Below are 10,076 nucleotides of genomic sequence, written 5' to 3' on the forward strand. Positions count from 1 at the left end.
ATCACTATTACCCAGATGTTCTCCCACTGAAACACACTCCACTTGCTTTACTTCATTCCTCAGAACTAGATCCAGCACTGCTTCCTCCCTCGTTGGGCTAGAAACATACTGATTAAAAAAGTTCTCCTGTACACATTTTAGGAATTCTTCACCTTCCTTACCCTTTACACTGTTTTTTCCCCAGTCTACGTTCGGATAATTGAACCCTACATTACAGGCAGAAAACCTGGAAGATAGATTATGAAAATAAATTAGCAAAAAATATAAAAAGATAGCAAGAGTTTCTACAGTTATATAAAAAGAAAAAGGGTGGCTAAGGCAAAAGTAGGTCCCTTAGAGGATGAGACCGGGAAATTAATGGTGGGAAACATGGAGATGGCAAAAATGCTGAACAAATATTTTGTTTCAGTCTTTACGGTAGAGGACACTAAAAATATCCCAACACTGGACAAACAGGGGGCTCTAGGGGGGGGGGAGGAGCTAAATACGATTAAAATCACTAAGGAATTGGTATTCAGTAAATTAGTGGGACTCAAGGCAGATAAATCCCCTGGACCTGATGGCTTACATCCTAGGGTCTTGAGGGAAGTGGCAGTAGGGATTGTGGATGCTTTGGTAATAATTTTCCAAAATTCTCTGGATTCGGCAAAGGTCCCGGCAGATTGGAAACCTGCTAATGTAACACCCTTATTTAAAAAGGGTAGTAGGCAGAAGGCTGGAAATTATAGACCAGTTAGCCTAACATCTGTGGTGGGTAAAATTTTGGAGTCTATTACTAAGGAGACAGTAGCGGAACATTTGGATAAACATAATTTAATAGGACAAAGTCAGCATGGCTTTACGAAGTGGAAGTCATGTCTGACAAATTTGCTTGAGTTCTTTGAGGACATAACATACAGGGTGGATAAAGGGGAACCAGTGGACGTAGTGTATTTAGACTTCCAGAAGGCATTCGACAAGGTGCCACATAAAAGATTATTGCTCAAGATAAAGAATCACTGGATTGGGGGTAATATTCTGGCATGGGTGGAGGATTGGTAATCTAACAGGAAGCAGAGAGTTGGGATAAATGGTTCATTCTCGGACTGGCAACCAGTAACCAGTGGTGTTCCGCAGAGGTCGGTGCTGGGTCCCCAACTCTTTACAATCTATATTAACGATTTGGAGGAGGAGACCGAGTGTAACAGTTTGCAGATGATATAAAGATGGGAGGGAAAGTAGAGAGTGAGGAGGACATAAAAAACCTGCAAGGGGATATAGACAGGCTGGGTGAGTGGGCAGAGATTTGGCAGATGCAATACAATATTGGAAAATGTGAGGTTATGCACTTTGGCAGGAAAAATCAGAGAGCAAGTTATTATCTTAATGGCAAGAAACTGGAAAGTACTGCAGTACAAAGGGATCTGGGGGTCCTAGTGCAAGAAAATCAAAAGGTTAGTATGCAGGTGCAGCAGGTGATCAAGAAGGCCAACGGAATGTTGGCTTTTATTGCCAAGGGGATAGAATATAAAAACAGGGAGGTATTGCTGCAGTTATATAATTGTAAACAATTTTACAACACCAAGTTATAGTCCAGCAATTTTATTTTAAATTCACAAGCTTTCGGAGGCTTCCTCCTTCCTCAGGTGAACGAAATGAAATCCTCGAAATGAAATCGCATTTATAATTCACAGAACAATGCTTGGTGATTACAGACAGTTTTTTCAACTGCACACTGATTGCCTTGGCAACGGGCAGTTGAAAAAACTGTCTGTAATCACCAAGCATTGTTCTGTGAATTATAAATGCGATTTCATTTCGAGGATTTCATTTCGTTCACCTGAGGAAGGAGGAAGCCTCCGAAAGCTTGTGAATTTAAAATAAAATTGCTGGACTATAACTTGGTGTTGTAAAATTGTTTACAATTGTCAACCCCAGTCCATCACCGGCATCTCCACATCGCAGTTATATAAGGTATTGGTGAGACTGCACCTGGAATACTGCATACAGTTTTGGTCTCCATACTTAAGAAAAGACATACTTGCTCTCGAGGCAGTACAAAGAAGGTTCACTCGGTTAATCCCGGGGATGAGGGGCGGACATATGAGGAGAGGTTGAGTAGATTGGGACTCTACTCATTGGAGTTCAGAAGAATGAGAGGCGATCTTATTGAAACATATAAGATTGTGAAGGGGCTTGATCGGGTGGATGCGGTAAGGATGTTCCCAAGGATGGGTAAGACTAGAACTAGGGGGCATAATCTTAGAATAAGGGGCTGCTTTTTCAAAACTGAGATGAGGAGAAACTTCTTCACTCAGATGGTGGTAGGTCTGTGGAATTTGCTGCCCCAGGAAGCTGTGGAAGCTACATCATTAAATAAATTTAAAACAGAAATAGACAGTTTCCTAGAAGTAAAGGGAATTAGGGGTTACGGGGAGCGGGCAGGAAATTGGACATGAATTTAGATTTGAGGTTAGGATCAGATCAGCCATGATCTTATTGAATGGCGGAGCAGGCTCGAGGGGCCGATTGGCCTACTCCTGCTCCTATTTCTTATGTTCTTATTTTGTAAGGCACAAAAACCCAACAGGAAAAGTGGTCCAACCGTGGCCAACAAGAGAAATTAAAGATAGTATTAAATTAAAGAAAGAGGCATATAAAGTTGCCAGAAAAAGCAGTAAGCCTGAGGATGGGGAACATTTTAGAATTCAGCAAAGGAGGACCAAGAAATTGATAAAGAAAGGGAAAATAAACTATGAGTAAATTAGCGAGAAACATAAAAACAGACTGTAAAAGCTTCTTTAGGTTTGTAAAAAGGAAAAGACTGGCAAAGGCAAATGTGGATCCCTTACAGACAGAGAGGGGAGAATTTATAATGGGAATAAGGAAATGGTAGAGAAATTAATATTTTGTGTCTGTCTTCATGGAAGAAGTGACAAAAAACCTCCCAGAAATACTAGAGAACCAAAGGTCTGGCGAGAATGAGGAACTGAAGGAAATTAGTATTAGTAAAAAAAATAGTACCAGAGAAATTAATGGGACTGAAAGTCGATAAATCCCAAGGACCTGATGATCTATATCCCAGAGTTTTGAAAGAGGTGGCTATAGTGGATGCATTGGTTGTCATCTTCCAAAATTCTATAGATTCTGGAATGGTTCCTGCAGATTGGAGGGTGGCAAATGTAACCCCACTACTTAAGAAAGGAGGGAGAGAGAAAACAGGGAACTACAGACCTGTTAGCCTGACATCAGTAGTAGGGAAAATGCTAGAATCTATTATAAAGGATGTGATAACAGGACACTTAGAAAATAATAATAGGATTTGGCAGAGTCAACATAGATTTATGAAAGGGAAATCATGTTTGACAAACCTATCCAGCAGAGGAGACAGAGGGGCCGAGCCGAGCGGAGGGAGCGTCCGATAAAAGGCGGGATTTCAGAGCGCTGAGAACAGCTGAGAGGAGCCGAGCGGAGCTGCGACCGAGTTCGAAGTGACGTCAGGAATCAGAAAGGGACGCGACACAGGGGAGGCACCTGATTGGTGAGTAGGTTCAGGTGAGTATTTCTACTTATCTACAGTAACTAAAGTAAAAAGAAAGGGAAAGTCTTCAGGTCTAAAAGGAAGTAGCGTTTATTTTTTAGTGAATCAAGGTCCCTAGTGTAGTTAGCATTCTCTAAATTAAGAACAATTTAAAGGAGTAAACTCCTTAAAGGGAGTGGTAAGTAGTTTTTCTTTCCTTTTTTTTCTCTTGACATTGTAGTTGTTGTTAAGCTAACTTAAGGGTTAAGTCATGGCAGGAGATCCCACAGCCGTGTCATGTTCCTCTTGTGGGATGTGGGAATTCAGGGATCCTTCCTGTATCCCTGATTCCTTCACCTGCGGGAAGTGTGTCCAGCTGCAGCTATTGTTTGACCGCTTGACGGCTCTGGAGCTGCGGATGGACTCACTTTGGAGCATCCGCGATGCTGAGAAAGTCGTGGATAGCACGATCAGTGAGTTGGTCACACCGCAGATAAAAATTACTGAGGGAGATAGTGAATGGGTGACCAACAGACAGAGGAAGAGTAGGAAGGCAGTGCAGGGGTCCCCTGCGGTCATCTCCCTCCAAAACAGGTATACCGTTTTGGATACTGTTGGGGGAGATGGCTCACCAGGGGAAGGTGGCAGTGGCCAGGTTCATGGCACCGTGGCTGGCTCTGCTGCACAGGAGGGCAGGAAAAAGAGTGGCAGAGCTATAGTGATAGGGGACTCGATTGTAAGGGGAATAGACAGGCGTTTCTGCGGACGCAACCGAGACTCCAGGATGGTATGTTGCCTCCCTGGTGCAAGGGTCAAGGATGTCTCGGAGCGGCTGCAGGACATTCTGGAGGGGGAGGGTGAACAGCCAGTTGTCGTGGTGCATATAGGCACCAACGATATAGGTAAAAAACAGGATGAGGTCCTACAAGCTGAATTTAGGGAGTTAGGAGTTAAACTAAAGAGTAGGACCTCAAGGGTAGTAATCTCAGGATTGCTACCAGTGCCACGGGCTGGTCAGAATAGGAATGACAGGATAGCGAGGATGAATACGTGGCTTGAGAGATGGTGCAAGAGGGAGGGATTCAAATTCCTGGGACATTGGAACCGGTTCTGGGGGAGGTGGGACCAGTACAAATTGGACGGTCTGCATCTGGGCGGGACTGGAACCAATGTCCTAGGGGGAGTGTTTGCTAGTGCTGTTGGGAAGGGTTTAAACTAATATGGCAGGGGGATGGGAACCGATGCAGGAAGTCAGTGGGAAATAAAGTGGTGACAGAAACAAAAGGCAGTAAGGGAGAGTGTACAGAACATGACCGGACAGATGGTCTGAGAAAGCAGGGCAAAGACCAAGGGAAGTCTAGATTAAACTGCATTTATTTCAATGCAAGAAGTCTGATGGGCAAGGCAGAAGAACTCAGGGCATGGATGGGTACATGGGACTGGGATGTTATAGCTATTACTGAAACATGGCTAAGGGAGGGGCAGGACTGGCAGCTCAATGTTCCAGGGTATAGGAAAGATAGAGCAGGAGGTAAGAGAGGAGGGGGAGTTGCGTTCTTGATTAGGGAGAACATCACGGCAGTAGTGAGAGGGGATATATCCGAGAGTTTGCCCACTGAGTCTATGTGGGTAGAACTGAAAAATAAGAAGGGGGAGATCACTTTGATAGGATTGTACTACAGACCCCCAAATAGTCAACGGGAAATTGAGGAGCAAATATGTAAGGACAGCTGCAAGAAAAATAGGGTGGTAATAGTAGGGGACTTTAACTTTCCCAACATTGACTGGGACAGCCATAGCATTAGGGGCTTGGATGGAGAGAAATTTGTTGAGTGTATTCAGGAGGAATTTCTCATTCAGTATGTGGATGGCCCGACTAGAGAGGGGGCAAAACTTGACCTCCTCTTGGGAAATAAGGAAGGGCAGGTGACAGAAGTGTTAGTGAGGGATCACTTTGGGACCAGTGATCATAATTCCATTAGTTTTAAGATAGCTATGGAGAAGGATAGGTCTGGCCCAAAAGTTAAAATTCTAAATTGGGGAAAGGCCAATTTTGATGGTATTAGACAGGAACTTTCAGAAGTTGATTGGGAGAGTCTGTTGGCAGGCAAAGGGACGTCTGGTAAGTGGGAGGCTTTCAAAAGTGTGTTAACCAGGGTTCAGGGTAAGCATATTCCTTATAAAGTGAAGGGCAAGGCTGGTAGAAGTAGGGAACCTTGGATGACTCGGGAGATTGAGGCCCTAGTCAAAAAGAAGAAGGAGGCATATGACATGCATAGGCAGCTGGGATCAAGTGGATCCCTTGAAGAGTATAGAGATTGCCGGAGTAGAGTTAAGAGAGAAATCAGGAGGGCAAAAAGGGGACATGAGATTGCTTTGGCAGATAAGGCAAAGGAGAATCCAAAGAGCTTCTACAAATACATAAAGGGCAAAAGAGTAACTAGGGAGAGAGTAGGGCCTCTTAAGGATCAACAAGGTCATCTATGTGCGGAACCACAAGAGATGGGTGAGATCCTGAATGAATATTTCACATCGGTATTTACGGTTGAGAAAGGCATGGATGTTAGGGAACTTGGGGAAATAAATAGTGATGTCTTGAGGAGTGTACATATTACAGAGAGGGAGGTGCTGGAAGTCTTAACGCGCATCAAGGTAGATAAATCTCCGGGACCTGATGAAATGTATCCCAGGACGTTATGGGAGGTTAGGGAGGAAATTGCGGGTCCCCTAGCAGAGATATTTGAATCATCCACCGCTACAGGTGAGGTGCCTGAAGATTGGAGGGTAGCAAATGTTGTGCCTTTGTTTAAGAAGGGCGGCAGGGAAAAGCCTGGGAACTACAGACCAGTGAGCCTGACATCTGTAGTGGGTAAGTTGTTAGAGGGTATTCTGAGGGACAGGATCTACAGGCATTTGGAGAGGCAGGGACTAATTAGGAACAGTCAGCATGGTTTTGTGAGAGGAAAATCATGTCTCACGAATTTGATTGAGTTTTTTGAAGGGGTAACCAAGAAGATAGATGAGGGCTGTGCAGTGGACGTGGTCTACATGGACTTCAGCAAAGCCTTTGACAAGGTACCGCATGGTAGGTTGTTGCATAAGGTTAAATCTCATGGGATCCAAGGTGAGGTAGCCAATTGGATACAAAATTGGCTTGACGACAGAAGACAGAGGGTGGTTGCAGAGGGTTGTTTTTCAAACTGGATGCCTGTGTCCAGCGGTGTGCCTCAGGGATCGGTGCTGGGTCCGCTGTTATTTGTTATTTATATTAATGATTTGGATGAGAATTTAGGAGGCATGGTTAGTAAGTTTGCAGATGACACCAAGATTGGTGGCATTGTGGACAGTGAAGAAGGTTATCTAGGATTGCAACGGGATCTTGATAAATTGGGCCAGTGGGCCGATGAATGGCAGATGGAGTTTAATTTAGATAAATGTGAGGTGATGCATTTTGGTAGATCGAATCGGGCCAGGACCTACTCCGTTAATGGTAGGGCGTTGGGGAGAGTTATAGAACAAAGAGATCTAGGAGTACAGATTCATAGCTCCTTGAAAGTGGAGTCACAGGTGGATAGGGTGGTGAAGAAGGCATTCGGCATGCTTGGTTTCATTGGTCAGAACATTGAATGCAGGAGTTGGGATGTCTTGTTGAAGTTGTACAGGGCATTGGTGAGGCCCTGTACTGGAGTACTGTGTACAGTTCTGGTCACCCTATTATAGAAAGGATATTATTAAACTAGAAAGAGTGCAGAAAAGATTTACTAGGATGCTACCGGGACTTGATGGTTTGACTTACAGGGAGAGGTTAGACAGACTGGGACTTTTTTCCCTGGAGAGTATGAGGTTAAGGGGTGATCTTATAGAAGTCTATAAAATAATGAGGGGCATAGATAAGGTCGATAGTCAAAATCTTTTCCCAAAGGTACGGGAGTCTATAACGAGGGGGCATAGATTTAAGGTGAGAGGGGAGAGATACAAAAGGGTCCAGAGGGGCAATTTTTTCACTCAAAGGGTGGTGAGTGTCTGGAACGAGCTGCCAGAGGCAGTAGTAGAGGCGGGTACAATTTTGTCTTTTAAAAAGCATTTGGACAGTTACATGGGTAAGATGGGTATAGAGGGATATGGGCCAAGTGCAGGCAATTGGGACTAGCTTAGTGGTATAAACTGGGCGACATGGACATGTTGGGCCAAAGGGCCTGTTTCCATGTTGTAACTTCTATGATTCTATTGGAGTTCTTTGAGGATGTAACTAGTAGAATGGATAAGGGGGAACCAGTAGATGTGGTGTATTTGGATTTTCAGAAGGCTTTCGATAAGGTCCCACACAGGTTGGTGAACAAAGTTAGAGCACATGGAATTGGGGGTAATATACTGGCATGGATTGAGAATTGGTTAACAGACAGAAAACAGAGAGTAGGAATAAACGGGTCTTTTTCAGGTTGGCAGACTGTGACCAGTGGGGTACCACAGGGATTGGTGCTTGGGCCCCAGCTATTCACAATATATATCAATGATTTGGATGAGGGGACCAAATGTAATATTTCCAAGTTTGCTGCTGACACAAAACTAGGTGGGAATGTGAGCTGTGAAGAGGATGCAAAGAGGCTTCAAGAGGATATAGACAGGCTAAGTGAGTGGGTGTGAAGTTATCCACTTTGGTGGGAAAAACAGAAATGCAGAGTATTTTTTAAAATGTTGAGAGATTGGGAAATGTTGATGTTCAAAGGGACCTGGGTGTCCTTGTACATGAGTCACTGAAAGCTAACATGCAGGTGCAGCAAGCAATTAGGAAGGTAAATGGTATGTTGGCCTTTATTACAAGAGGATTTGAATACAGGAGTAAAGATGTCTTACTGCAATTATATAGGGCCTTGGTGAGACCACACCTGGAGTATTGTGTACAATTTTGGTCTCCTTACCTAAGAAAGGATATACTTGCTATAGAGGGAGTGCAACAAAGGTTCACCAGACTGATTCCTGGGATGGTGGGATTGTCGTATGAGGAGAGATTGAGTAGACTAGGCCTGTATTCTCTGGAGTTTAGAAGAATGAGAGGTGATCTCATTGAAACATACAAAATTTTTTACAGGGCTCGACAGGGCAGATGCAGGGAGGATGTTTCCCCAGGGGTCACAGTCTCAGAATAAGGGGTCGGCCATTTAGGACTGAGATGAGGAGAAATTTCTTCACTCAGACGGTGGTGAATCTTTGGAATTCTCTACCCCAGAGAGCTCAGACATTCAAAACAGAGATCGATAGATTTCTAGATATTAAAGGCATCAAGGGACTATGGGGATAGTGCAGGAAAATATCGTTGAGGTAGATGATCAGCCATGGTATTGTTGAATGGCGGAGCAGGCTCGAGGGGCTGGATGGCCGACTCCTGCTCCTATTTCTTATGTTCTTATTACTGCTGTATTATTTTTACATTTCTCTGTAATTTGTCTCTAGATTTGCTCCTCTATATCCTTCTCACTATTTGGGGGTCTATAATAAACACCCAGCAATGTAACAGCTCCTTTTCTGTTCCTCAAATCTAAACAAAGTTTCAGACTTGGAACCCTCCACTATATTGTCCCTCTGTAGAACTGTAATCTTATCCTTGATCAATACTGTCACCGCACCCCCCCCACCGCCTGCCTCCCCACTTCCTGTCTTTTTTCCTTCCCTGTCCCTCCTGAATACACTGTAGCCAGGAATGTTTAGTTCCCATTCCTGCCCATGTTTAAGCCAGGTCTCCGTTATAGCCACTATATCATAACCCCATGTGGCAACTTGCGCCTTTAGCTCGACAAACCTTATTTGGAACTCCTTGTATGAACACTCATGCACTCCCTCACCATCTTGTCTGCTTTGCTTTTCTCTTCCATCTAATTCCTGCTCTTTCTATACTATTCTTTGTTCTGTTGCTGTTTGTCCCTGCTTGTTTTCTCTGCACCTTGTCTCTCCTCTCTGCTGCGTCCTGGTTCCCCATACCCAGCCAAATTAGTTTAAACCCTCCCCAACAACACTAGTTAAGCTCCCCGCGAGGACATTGGTCCCAGCCTTGTTCATGTACAACCCGTCCATCTTGTACAGGTTCCTCTTGCCCCAGAACTGGTCCCATTGCCCAGGAATCTGAAGCCCTCCCTCTTGCACCATTTCTCCAGCCACGCCTTAACTTGCACTATCTCCCTGCTGCTGTACTCACCAACATGTGACATTGGGAGTAATCCAGAGATTACCACTTTTCCCGAGCTCCTGAAACTCTGCCTGTAGGACCTCAACCCTTCTACCTATATCATTGGTTCCCACATGGACAACTTCTGGCAGCTCCCCTTCCTCTCGCAAAATGTCCTGCACCCAGTGACATCCTTCCTTCCAGGGAGGCAACACACCATTCGGGACGCACGTCTGTGACTGCAGAAATGCGTGTCTATCCCCCTATCGAATCCCCGATAACTGCATTTCTACACTTGTGCCCCCCTGTGCAGCCGAGTGTCCCATGGTGCCGTGCATTTGCTTCTGACTGCACTCCCCCGAGGTGTCAACACCTTCACTTGATATTCAACATCCAATTTGTGAATGCTACACTCTA

The sequence above is a fragment of the Heptranchias perlo genome, unplaced genomic scaffold, assembly GCF_035084215.1.
Source record: "Heptranchias perlo isolate sHepPer1 unplaced genomic scaffold, sHepPer1.hap1 HAP1_SCAFFOLD_251, whole genome shotgun sequence".
Taxonomy (NCBI): Eukaryota; Metazoa; Chordata; class Chondrichthyes; order Hexanchiformes; family Hexanchidae; genus Heptranchias; species Heptranchias perlo.